Source organism: Pezoporus flaviventris, unplaced genomic scaffold (assembly GCF_033815535.1).
Source record: "Pezoporus flaviventris isolate CSIRO_AGI_PZ_B2104156 unplaced genomic scaffold, CSIRO_AGI_Pfla_v1 ptg000005l, whole genome shotgun sequence".
NCBI classification, from domain to species: Eukaryota; Metazoa; Chordata; class Aves; order Psittaciformes; family Psittacidae; genus Pezoporus; species Pezoporus flaviventris.
In genome coordinates, this window is record NW_026892553.1 from 12871524 (window position 1) to 12884658 (window position 13135).

The 13135-nt window shown below is 42.1% G+C and overlaps 1 protein-coding gene across 3 annotated transcripts in view; it reads left to right on the forward strand.

Annotated features, from left to right (window-relative positions):
- LOC133265495 (uncharacterized) overlaps positions 1–11436 on the forward strand; it is a 29117-nt gene extending 17681 nt beyond the window's left edge. The window contains exons 4-5 of one of the 3 annotated variants that reach the window (XR_009741974.1): positions 5152–8085; positions 11295–11436. The gene's annotated coding sequence lies outside the window, so the exon portion shown is untranslated. Of the gene's footprint in view, positions 1–5151; positions 8133–11294 lie in introns of those variants that run through there. The other 2 variants (XR_009741975.1, XR_009741973.1) reach the window with 2 other exon arrangements.
- The last annotated feature ends 1699 nt before the right edge of the window (positions 11437–13135 follow it).

Genomic DNA, 13135 nt, shown 5'->3' on the forward strand with positions numbered 1-13135 from the left:
CAGGGTGAAAGCTTAACTGAAAGGGTGAACAGATGAGAGGCATAGCACAAGTGGTGTTTTACTGTCAGATCCTGAAAAATGTCTTTTCAGACTCAGAGGAGTTCTGCCCGGGCTCTCCCATTATGAGTGCAATTTTTTGTACATGAAATAAATGGGTGACTAGGGCACGGGTGGCCTTTCACAGTGGGATGAGTAGGAGAGCAACACTTTCCAGGCAGGGTTTGACTCACAATAGCATATACCAAAGGAGCCAGGAAGGGTGAATGTGTCCTTTGCTGGTGCGGATGAGCCAAAGAGAGGTATGACAAAGTGGGGAAAGGTTATTTTGAATCTGTGAGTACTGGAAGAGCTCACCAGGCCCTAGAACAGTGTGTGAGGTTAAATCCACCCTTTGCAGCACTAGAAGGACTTTTATCCCCCCAGTTTTGCACAGTGCGATGTCTGCACGCTGCTCCTGGGGCCTTGTGTGGCTGCAGTCATCCTGTGCAGAGGGTTCACGTTGCCTCTGTGAAATGGAGATAACAGCCCTTCTTATCTACAAGGCTCCTCTCGGATATCAAGATGATTAAGAGCACGCATTTGTAAAATGTGCCTCAGTACCTCTTATTATTGATGACAATGATGATTGGGAGCAGTGAGTCAAAGTGAGAAATCAAAATACAAGGTGAAGCAGTGGTGAGAGAGCAGCTCCAGTCACCAAACCCTCTGCCATGGTTCTTGCTGCCGGGGCTGCTTTCCACCCTTATGGAGGGATCCTGCCAACAACCAGCTAGCCCTGGTTGCAGAGGGGTCAAAAAGGTTGTGGGTGCTTCTCGTGAAATTGTGACCATATGAGTTGGTTCCCTCACCTGAGAAGGGGTGTCCCCTCAGCTGTGTGCAGCGTGGAGCAGTGCCAGAAGCAGATGTTGGGAGGTTGAACTGGGGAGGTGGCTCTGCCATCCTTGGGTGGACCCTGTCTGACTTTTCCCCTCTTACTTTGAGGAAAAAGAGAAGGAGAAAGTGAAGGGAAACAAAGACCACTTTGACATAGTGACTCACTTTTATGGTCAAAGTCCGGGTTCTCAGGCTCCCTGCTAGCTCCCCTTATCTGCACCCAATTCCATGCCCAGTGAGATGGTGACTAATGGAAGATCTGATCATGTTTCTATGAAAATCAGTGACAATCCTTCCCTGGTACAGGACCAATCTTCTGCAGGGAAAACGCTTCTTGTGAGCTAGCAAAGTTGGTGGAAGAAAACAAAAAAATCTTGAAAATCCTTTGTGGTGATCAGCTTTTAAATTTAGCCATCCAGATTTGATCCAATCTAAGTGGAAAATTGTAACCTTTGCTGATAAGCATGATTCTGTTCAGTGTGAGGTGGTGGGTGCTCCGGATCTTGTGGGTTTGAACCTAACAGGGAGGTTTGTTTGTAGGTCTCGTGTTGACTAAGTTCTCCTCTCTCATGTAGTATTCCTGTAAGGGAGGATATTAAGATGATCCTCACCTTGGGCCCTTCAGAAAAACTGCCACATTTGACATTAGGAGCAGCCTTCCTCACATAGTACATTGCTGCAATTAATTGTCTTGACACATGATCAGTACCTAGGGGCAAGGATGGATCGTTCTGTTGATTGGGCAGGGTTGTGTTATTAATTGTATGAACTGGCTCATAGTCAAAGGACACAAACCAGTGGCTGTCGTTATTGTCACTGTGGGACTGGTATTTGAAAGACCACAGGAGATTTGTGGCAGGGCCATGCTCCTTTGCCACCGCAATATTATTAAGGTTCTCTGACTGCAGCTCATGAGAAATTAGTCTTTAAACCTGATCCTTCCACAACACCAGGTCATTTGGCGTTTCTGGTCCTGTGCAGCACCCTTCCATTTGCTCCAGCTTGTTTTCCCTCTTTGAACAGCCATGGCATCTGGCAGACTGCACAGCGCAGGGACTTCTCCCTGGCTATCAGGGAGCAGGTTGGGAGATGGTACTTAAAGACTGAACTGGCTGGCCTTAAGCCCTTCTGAAATGACATGATGCCCCATTTAGAGATTTAGTTCCATTTTCTGCCAAGCAGTCATTTTGAAAGGAAGTTCATAAAGGATGTTGTAAGATTTAGCAGAAGTAAAAAAAAAACCAATAATAATAATGGTCATACCCTGTCATTTATTCTCTCTGCATCCCATGTGGTTGAAGCAATTTTATGGCTGTTGTTGCACTGTGCAGAATCTCTTCTTGATATTAATTACCAGACAATATAATGCAATTCAAGCCTTACATCCTCCACTGAAATGAATCCTGAAGTATTTCACTGCTGATTACAGGCTGTACATACCAATGAGGTCTTTGGAGAGCATAGCTGGGCATACAGGAGGTGGCCACAGGTGGGGAGGAAGGATGGTACCTCAGAGGTAATCACAGCACCCACAGGGTGCTGAATGCATATAGGTGAAGCTGCTAGGATGAGGCCAAAGAAAAGTCAAATGTCCTGGAGTGGGAGGAATATGGATGTGATACGTCATGATGATGGGGTCAAATAGTAAGGTTTTCTTTAGATGGATGCCATTGGTGGTGCCATGCAGCACCCGCAGTGTCTCTGCTAACCAGGAGGCATTTCCATCCATGGCACTTCATTAATGTTCATTCTCTGTTTCCAGGCTGTGCAGGCTCTGACAGGAGCAGTTGATGCTTGCATGCTTTCAGTTACATGTTGTGTGAGCAGCTCACACATTCGTTTCTAAACCTGTCTCACATCTCTTCAGCTGCTGGTGGTGGTGGGTTTTGGCGGTTCCCATGGTGGGGAGGCACACAGCCTTGGGTCAACCATCCTGCTCCCAGTGCTACTCTAGGAGGGCTTGCCCAGCGCCTAACGGACTGGCTGCGTGTTGTTTCAAGCCGTGCTACCAGAATTTCTCATTTTGACAGCATCACCCTCCGCTTTCATTACATTAGAACTAGAAATTGTACGTACCAACTTCTTAGAATGACACCTAAAAGGAAACGCATGTTATGTTACATGCCGTTACTAGCTGCCTCAGGCTCCAGCAATCTTTTTTCCTGCCAGCATTGATTCATTAAGCAGCATGTGGAAATATAATAGTGGCTGGTATTAGGTTATATCCCCCTTGCTAACCACACTCTAATTTTTCTTCTTCATTTTTACTTCCAGTGTGCTGCGTTGTTGTAATGACGAAGAAATTGTAAAGGAGAAAAAGCACCTACTGAATTCTTGCTTTCTGGCTCATGCATTTCCATGAGGCTCATGTGTTTCACTGAAAGGAATTTTATATATTTGAAATTCAAAATGAAAGACTTCTTGATCTAAAAATTATCTTCATTTACTTGGGATGTCAAACTGAAAATAAACTTCTCAAGTTTCAGCACATTCAAGAGTAGCAGGCCATTGTAATCTGATAATGTACACAGATGTGCAGCACCCTAGAAACCTTATGTAGACTAGGCAGGAAAAACAGGAAGATAAGCCAGATATAGAAGAAAATAGCCAAAAAAGGGCATAATAAGAAATACAGCACAATATGCTTTCTTCCCACTGGAGAAACCCCATTTCAAATAACAAGAGCAACCCTGTTTTGGTTCAGCTGAAAGCAAGTTTTGGTGCAATCAGAGGTGGTCCAGTGTCATCTTTTGCAGAACGTGCTAAATTGTTGCATCGCATTGGTTTTCACAGGGGCTGAGCTCTTCACTCCCCATTGTGTAGACATGCAACACTTTGTTTTTTCAGTTGATCATCTTTGCTCTTGTGTCAAACCTCATACCAACAGAATCAAATCTCAACAAATGTAAAGCACACAGTGTAAAAAACAAGGTGTGAGACCTGTTTCCTGAGGACCACTCAGTGCATTCAATGGGGTATGGAGAGGCCATCACACTGCACAGCTGAAAAGCTACCTGGCACCATAGTCAAGTGGGTTTGTACATCTTGCTGAATGGTGTTCTCAGGCAGTTGCACAGAATTCCCTTGTTTTCTGATTTTTGCTCTTCATTTCACCTGTGGTGAACAGTGCAAGGCAAGAAGTGACAGAAAAGCTCACACTACCAGGAGACCCAAAGTGTCTCACCCTGTACAGCTTCTGTGGCTTGAACACTATCACTAAAGGCTTCTTTTATTTAAGCTTGGGAAGCTCTGCAAAGGTGGCATGCTGCTGGACTCTGTCGGATACTTCTCCAGTTGCTCAAAACGCTGCAGGCATGTGGTGTTTCCCTGGGCTCCTGGTGGCCCATGCAAAGGGCAGTGATGGCCCCTCTGCTGTCTGGGCTTGCAGGAGACCTGCCTGCATGAGACGATTCTTGTGCCTTGTGCAGGGGTGTGCCAAAGGGCTTGGAGCTGTAGGAAATCCTGGTGCCTCAGCCACCCATGATGGGGTTGAGGGCTCAAAGGTGCAGTGCTTTGTGGGGAGGAGGGCAAGAATGGTGGAGAAAATGAGGATGGTGTTTCCCTGCCCAAGCTGATGATGATCTTTCTCTCAGCAGAGGACTTGTTTCTACAGCCATTGCAGATGACTTCTTTCAGCTGAAGTCTGACGTCAGACCCTGCGGTGTCTCGATGCAACGGTGAGCAGCTTGGCTTGCACAGCTCATAGCAGTACCTCACCAATGAAATCCAGCAGCCCCAGTGCTGCCACTAGTGATGCTGGTGCCGGGGAACCAGAACTGGTTGTTCATTCACGCTATAATACTTCTTTCCCCCTCCTATCACAAATGATCACCCTGCCCTGCTTCTACTCACATTCTGAATTTTTAAACACCCTCAAGTGCTAATGACTTCAGAGCTGCTCCTGAAAAAACCCTGAGAAGATTAAAACTGCAGTAACCATGATATACTCATCTGTAATAAAAGTCAAGTGCCCTGTTAACCAAATACTTCATAATTCAATTTAAACTCTGCTATGACAAATTTTCTCTTTTGATGTGGACAAAAAAAATATTTTCAATTGATGATGCGTATTTAAAATTCATGTTTAAATGATTATCTTAAGATACGCTTATGACAAAGGAAAGATGTGTGTGGGTGCTCGGGGCAAGTCGAGGAGAGACACATTCTTCAAAGTAAATATATTACTGTTTTTACCTATTATGTTATCGCCAGTCATGTATTTTATTATTGTTAATAGTTAATTTGCATATTAATATTTATTATTGGTCTTGCCTGCAGAAAGATTCCAGGCTCTGGAGATCAAAGGGAGTGCTGACAAGCTTGTGTTGCTCCATGAAGGCAGAGGTAAGCTTCAGGTCTGAATTTAAAACACCACTGAAACTAAACTGGAAAGACAACGCTGAGGACTGGTGGGTTTCCCCATGTCAGAATTTCCCATAGTGCCTCTGGTGCTCTGGGTGTGGATGATGTCTTCTTGTATTAATTTTTATTGTAGGCAGTAATTTGTGAATAATTTCCTAGGTAAAACAAAGGTTGAACTTTTGAAGCAAATGTACTCGACATGACCTTTATATCTCTTAGTCACTGTCAGGCTTCACTGAGTGCCCTGCACCTTGACATTCAGTAAAGCAATAAAGAAACAAAATGTACTAATGTAACCTTTATAAAAATATTTAGAATGATAGTTTAATCTCCCACTATGGTGTTAAAATAAGCTCAATAAACTTCGGCAGTAAATTACATTCAGAAGAAACTCAGTTTAAATGACATTATGGTTACAATAGCCAGAAAATTTTGTCCTGAACTGCTTCAAGAAAAAAAAAACAACCCATGTTTAGCATGGGGCTGTTGACCTTTCCAGTTTTGGGATAATAATTGGACAGCTATTCAATTTTTGGTAGCTAATCTGGAACCTTAGATTCTTTCTTCTCTCATATCTTGCCCAAGGAATCAAGAAGATGGACATCTCTCAGCAGCCAGAGCAGATGAGTATTACATATTTGAGCCACAGCACTGTGTTTAATTTCACTTTTATAAAAGATCCGAACCAAAATGTATTAAAAAACTGTTAGAGGGGAAGATGAAGAAATGAAACGAAAGAGTGGTTTAAGATAGCTTATAAAGTTGTTTGATAGCAAAAATAGTTTCTTGGTCTTCATATAAAGAGATGTGGTTTGCTGGGGCATTATTACAGATCAGGTTGTAAAACCAGGCTGAGGTTGTGGCTCTGGAATACCTACTCCAAACTGAAAAAGCCATAGGTTTGTATATACAAATGCACAGTAGAAATGAGTGCTGTGTGATGACTGAAATCTGCATATGAGATACAGGTTATTTAGAAATGTATATACAAGACTATGTATTGCAGCTTACATGGAGGGATCTTAAATTATTTCACAAACATATATTTCTCAGCATTATTTTACCCAAAGTGGGTTCCTTCTTTAGTTTGTGGTGATACAGCAGTCTTCATCCATTGACCTGGATGCAGTTTTCATCTCTGTTTTCTCTAACTGAACAAAACAGATTTGGTCAGGTGAGGGAAATACCCCCAGCATTGGCTTGGCTGGTTGTTTTAATCCATGAGAGGTATTGACATTCTACTTGTTCTCTTGCAAAATAAAATCCTTCTCCCATAGAGCCAGCCTTTGATTGCCTGTAGTGCTTAGATAGAGCTTGGAGAGGAACCATAAAAGTACTTTGATAAATAGGCAGAACTAAAGAAAACAACGGTGCCTCAGCTCTTCTCGACCTCTCCTGCATCTATGCCTGCTAAGCCCAACTGCAGTATATCAAGGTGGAAGGGGACATGTTGCCTGTCATGGGGGAAGTGCCAGGGAAGCTAAATACAGTGAGAAAATACAGTAATACCACCATCTCAGCTAGACCAGGAGCTATTACTGGAGGACTGACTTTATTTCTTTTAGCTGTCTGGAGGTTTCTGTTTCTGTGAAGCTGAGGAGAGCACAGTGAAGGTGTGGGAGGTAATGTTCTGTGAGAGGAAGAGAGAGGAAAAGCAGAGTTTGTGCTAACAGGGAGAATAAGCTGAAGGGCCAGAAAAAAATCTTGCCTCTGGGCAGTAAAAAGGTGGATGCACATTATATACTAGTGGGTACTATTTTCTGGAGAAATGTTGATACCTACTAGCAAGTGATCTGGTTTGTAGTACTAAAGTCTCATGTTGTTCCTGATGCTGCTCTAGGCTTAGGCAATTTCATGTTTTCTCTATAAAGAAATAATCTTCTGAATGAGTTTTACTGTATAAATTTCAGTGAATGTAATTTAAAAAGGATTCAGTAAGACAGCTCTTTACTCCTTGTAGGAAACTGAGAAGTAAGAAGTCAAAAATTAGTGATCTGGTTTCATGTTATTAGATTTCCCCTGATCAAGGCAGCAGTGAATATACTGTATTAATAGAGCACCAACTATGTAGAACAAATGGATTATGATGTCTTTTTTTATGATGGTACTATAAATACTTTGCCCCTACATACCTTTGCCATTGGAAGTGAAGAATGACATTTAAAGAAAGCACATAATCTTATCTCCATAAACGTTCCTTTCACCTTCTTGTAACTAATTAGGAACATGGAGACTTCTGTTAAGCATCAGACCTTTCTTCTTGAAGATTAAGGTAGATGAGTGTGTTACAGATGCTGAATCAGAAGGGGTTTCATGCCTATGATTTATTACTACTACTTTGACCTTAGTCAAATTGGGGGCATTTATACCCTCTTACAAAAGACATGACTTGTTTGAAGGGGCACAGCTGACAAGAAAGGAGTGGGCTAAAAATGTGATACTTCATGAAATTATTTGACCTCAAATGCCTGGAAGTTAAGAGGAACATTTCCACTGTCTTGTAATCTGGACATGGCTCAGCCAAGGGAAAAGCACACATTTTGTGGGTTTTCTTTTCTTTTCCTTCTGTTGAATGAAACATGCTGTCTAGAATGATCTCATTTCTTGTACTTTAATTTGCTTCTCCCTTTTTCACTCAGTAATTTCTCAGTTGATGTTCAGTTATCACAAAGAAGCTAAGTTTACATCTCTGAAATTTTTTAAAGACTGAGGAGATCTTTGAAAAGTTATGAAAAGGAATTATGATGCCCTGAAGTCTGCCAGGATTATCCTACTGTCTCTAAGAACTAATGAGTGAAAATATTGTGGGAAGAACAGTAAAGCAAAAGTTTGAACAACACAAAAAGGCAAGTATTATATGAAATATTTATATAAAAACTAATTAAATGAAAATGCAATCAGAATTGTACTTCGTTTTTAAATTTGCACTACAAAATCTTGGTGGGGGAAAATCCTCTTCTATTTGATGAAGAACTCTGAGCTAGGAAAATATCTCAGAGAGGAGATTTCTGCCTGTTTTAGCTGTCAAAGAAGAGCAGGAGGTTGAATTCAAACATCTAAATTTAGCAGAAAAAGAATAATGTGCCTACTACAGCCCATAGTGGGAAAGGGTTGGCACTTTTTCCTCACTGGGCACTTGGGCAGCAGTATGGTCCCTGACTGACCTGTTGCCACTGCACTGCTCCTGCCCAGTGGGATGGGGTCTCTCCGGAGAGCAGGTCACTGCAGCCTGGTGCCTGAAAATGTTCCCGAGTGCATCCCTCTGTAAGCAAAGCTGTAATGTGCTTTTTGGCCAGCCCTGAACGTGCTTATGAATACTTCATAGTAAAAGCTTCCACAGAGAATATAAAAAGCAATTAAATCTTAATGCCCTGATGTTTACATTTTTTTGAACTACAGGTTGCAAAGCCTGAATGCAACGTTTTCAGACACAGATAACTTTTTTGCTGTAAGGAGATCTGTGATAATCACTGGGTAAAAAATTTATCTAACTGATCTATTCTCTTATTTTTTCGTATGTATTTTCCTTGTACCACCAGAAGTGAGGGGTTTCAGTTGTATTTTAGAGGACAGTTCCCCCAGAAAAAGAAGGGATATGAGCTCCCAGGGAGAGGGGAGGATGATAATGCTGTCCCTAAACACCATCAGGGTGCTTAGACACCATCCCCATGGGAGTCACAATGGTTACATACATTAAAAATAGACACAAGTGTGAAGTATTTCATAGTTGGTTTAAAGGAGCCAGTCCCACAGGCAGCAGCCTTGTGGGAGGCTCTGTTCTTTACCCTGGCTGGGTCTTGGGACCCACCTCATGTTGATCTGCTAACAACCTTTCATGGGTATGTTATGTCCTGTCAAGCAGCAAGTTTCACTTCCAAATAAAATTTCCTCTTTGGAACTCAGGAGGATGAAGTCTTTAATGCCTCAAAGATGCTCCCCACAAGCCACTGCCACCTCAACTTTGGGTGTAACCCACAGGCCAAGAGACCCATCAGGGGAGGCAAAGGTAAAGGCTTTCCTTTCAGCCTTGCAGACTCTGTGTCTCGGTGCCATTTTAATTTATTTTAAAACAGAGTAGCAAGCTACCACATGCAGTCTTCCTCTTGTCCATCTGGCTCACCTTGACCATGACATGGAGGGTTCAGCCATGCTTGGGACACAGCTTCCCAATCTATGTGGCTGCCCAAGTATGCCAGCCAAGGGAGAAATGGTTCTCTGGAGACACTTGCATGAGAGCGCTGGCTATCAGGGGGTACCCATCTGGTATAGATTGAAAGCAGTGACCTAGAGTTTGGTGGATCCTCTGCTTCACGCAGGCTTCATCTGCTTTGCTTCTAACCTTTGAAAAACCCACATCTGCCTTAGGGAATGGCCTCAAAAGCACAGAGCTGTGACAATCATATGAGGAGTAAGAGCCTCTCTTGGCATGTAAATATTGTTGTCTTGGCCAGCTCAATTTCATTTGCTCTTTTCTCCACTATATTTGATTTACTCTGCAGTCAATAGTGAAATTAAAAGGACATGGGTTTAGTCCACCCACAGTCTTTCACTGTGCTCCTTTGGAGATGCCAGATCTGCAGGGCTCTGCTGATCTTGTGCTATGCATCGTACAGCGTGGGAAGGGTCTAAACAGAAGTCAAATGCTGAGTACTTGCCTAAACAATGCTGCTCTCCAAAAACACATGCTTCTGCCCAGAGGAGTTTCACCTGCTCTTGCTCTCACCCCAAGCAAGACAGCTCTACTGCTCATGTCAATCAGAACGAGATTAGAACTTCTAATCACTTTACTATCAGTGTAGCTTATGAACTGATGGTACAGCCTGGCATTGAGTTCAATGCACCTTTTCTTTCCTAGGCTGAAGCAAAGTAATTCTATTGCAGTCTTTCACCAATGGGAAAAGATAAAGCTTAATGAGTGAGTTTTTCAGGATCTGTGAGAAAAGAAAGGGAAATTGTCGTGGTTTAAGTGCAGTCAGTAACTCAGACCCACACAGCCCACTCATTCACTCCTCCCCTTCCTCCCCACTCCCCCATTCCTGGAGGGACAGGGAGAAGAATCAAAGGAATGTTACTCCCACGGATTGACATAAGAACAGCCCAGTAACTAAGGTATAACACAAACCACTGCTGCTACCACCAATAATAATAATGGTAAGGGAAATAACAAGGGAAGAGAACACAATACCACCCGTTGATACTCAGCCTGACTGAGCAGTGAACCAGCCCTTCTGGGTAGCTCTCAGTTTACATCCTGGGCATGACGTCCTGTGGTATGGAATACCTCTTCGGCCAGTTTGGGTCAGGTGTCCTGTCTCTGCTTCCTCCTGGCTTCCCGTGCTCCCTGGCAGAGCATGAGGCTCAGAAAGTCCTTGGTCAGACGAAACATTAACTGAGCAGTAACTAAAAACATCGGTGTTATCAGTGCTGTTCCCAGGCTGGAAGTCAAAAACAGGACTGTACCAGTTACTAATAAGGAGGAAAAAATGACTGCTACTGCTGAACCCAGGACAGAAATTTAATACACACAGGTGTTTTAAAATACATAAGCATAACATATGTGTGTGTGTGTGTGTGTACAGACATCGTCATCAGTTCTGAGGTGTTTTTTTAGGACAGAAATGTAATTTTTCATGTTGCTGTGATATAGGCCAAAAAAGCATTCTGTGCCTAAAATACTAAGGCAAAACTTTCAAAGAACAATTAGTATAACAAGAACATGTTCATTTTTCTCATTGAGATGGTGTCTGTTTTGTTGACAGCCTGGCTTACAAAATGAACATGCAGTGAAGTCCGCTGCTAGCCTGCTCCCTATGCAAAATATTCAGAGTGAGAGTGTGTGTATTTCCCTGTACTGCACAATGTAACATCACCACAATAGATTTTGAGTGATTCATTACATGAAAAATCTCTCTGCAGTGCAATGCGAGAATGCGTGCAGGGCAGTACTGAACTGTCTGCTGTTTAGTTTAAACTTAGCTAAGAAACCCTCTAAAGCCTAAAACTTAAAAGAAAAATAAGATATTTATCTGTATATTTTCCCTTTGTGCTGTTATAGATAGATTTATGATTGGAATCTGAAAATGCTAAAAACTCAAGCTGGAAACAGGAATGTGCACACAGCACATTTTTATTTTACCATGAGCAATGCTTGATTTCAGATGAAGCAGTTTGTGCATCACCACAAATTGATGGTGTATGATGATAAGGTGAGTCCAGGCATAAAAAAAACCCTGGATTGTACAATAAACTGGTCCAGTTGGGAACAAATGGTGCATGCTGAATTCTGTATTTACAAAACTTCAGCACTGTGTAGTTTCCTTCACCCTACAGTTGTGTACTGGGAAGGAGAGACTTCAGTATAAACTGGAGGTTTGTAACAGGAAAGCAATTCAGTATGTGCTTCCAGGACAGTGGAGACCCTGCACTCCTTGTGTGCATTACTGACACCGTGAGAAGAGGCTGGGCACTGCTGAAATAGATATCAGGCAGATTAAAAATTCACAGACAAGAAGGATCGGAGAAAGCACTTTACCCTGCGTGTTTTCAGAGTTCAGTGAAGCCTTATTAGAAAAAACAAAACAAAATATTTGAGAGGCAACTTGACTTCAGAGAATAAACACTTACACAGGGAAAAAATAATGGGTATCAAAGGGCTTTTTAACTTAGCTCTGAAAAATATAATGAGATCCAGAGGATGGAATCTGGAGCCAGACAAATTCAAATTGGAAACATGACCTACATTTTTAATAGTGGGTATGATTAACCAGTGGAACAAAATACCCACAAAGTAGTGGATTCTCTCCTCTTGATTGCTTCAAATCAAGACTAGATGCCTTTCTAGGAGATAAGCTTTAGTCAAAAATAGTTTTACTTTAGTCAGACACATGTTACAGAGCTCAATATAGAGGTAACTGGGGAAATGTAATGGCCTGTGATATCCAGGAGGTCAGGCCAGATGGTATAATGATCCCTTCTGGCCTCAAACTCAGTGAATCTCAGAATGAATATAAATGCTATCATCTGGATGTGCATTTGAAATAATTACAGGCAGAGATTAGACATGCAATTGCATATGGTTCAGGATTGGTAAACCTTCCTCCCCTCCAGAACAAAGGCCTTTATTTATGCCTAATTACATAGTGCTGTTGTAATTCAGATAAATATCCGTTAGGAGCTCAGATGGGATGTCAGCAAATCAGTTTTAACTACTGTGTGTGTATTGTGTGGAAATGGAGTTTCGAAAGCTTATATTCAGCTCCAGACTTGCTTGCACAGGAATGTTTCCAAGAAGAGCTCCAGCATGGACATTTACTCCACCCTGAAAGCATCATTACATGATTTTGCCCTGTCAACTTTGAAGTTGATTTAGTTAAATCATAAAGACATGGAGGTCCTGATCCCCAGAGCAGCTGGGTGCCTAATGCATATGACTACCTGTGCATTGCTGAATTTTATAGGAAACGTTGAAAGAGTAATAGCAGAAAATAAAAAGGTGCAAACTTCTATGAGTAGTTTTGCTCATGCTGACATTATCGCAAATGGCATCTCCGCTTAGTAATGCACAGGCACCTGCAAAATAGCCAACTATTGCAATGCTTCTGGAGAAAGAAGTATGAAATATTAACTGTTAAAACAAACCACACTAAAGCACAGGTAACTTTTAATATGAATTTCCCCACGTTGTATAGCTTTCAATTTTAGTGTTATCTCGTTCATAAAGCATTCAAAACAACTGCACAGATAAGCAGTGAGACCACACAGAGGAAATTATATTGTTAAAGTTCGGTGAAATGTCGTCATTTATGGTATGTATGTATTTACCTGTGCTCAGAAGACAAATGCTGGTGAGTATGAAAGAGTTTCATTCATAAAGGTCCCTAACTCTTTGTATTCTCAGTCC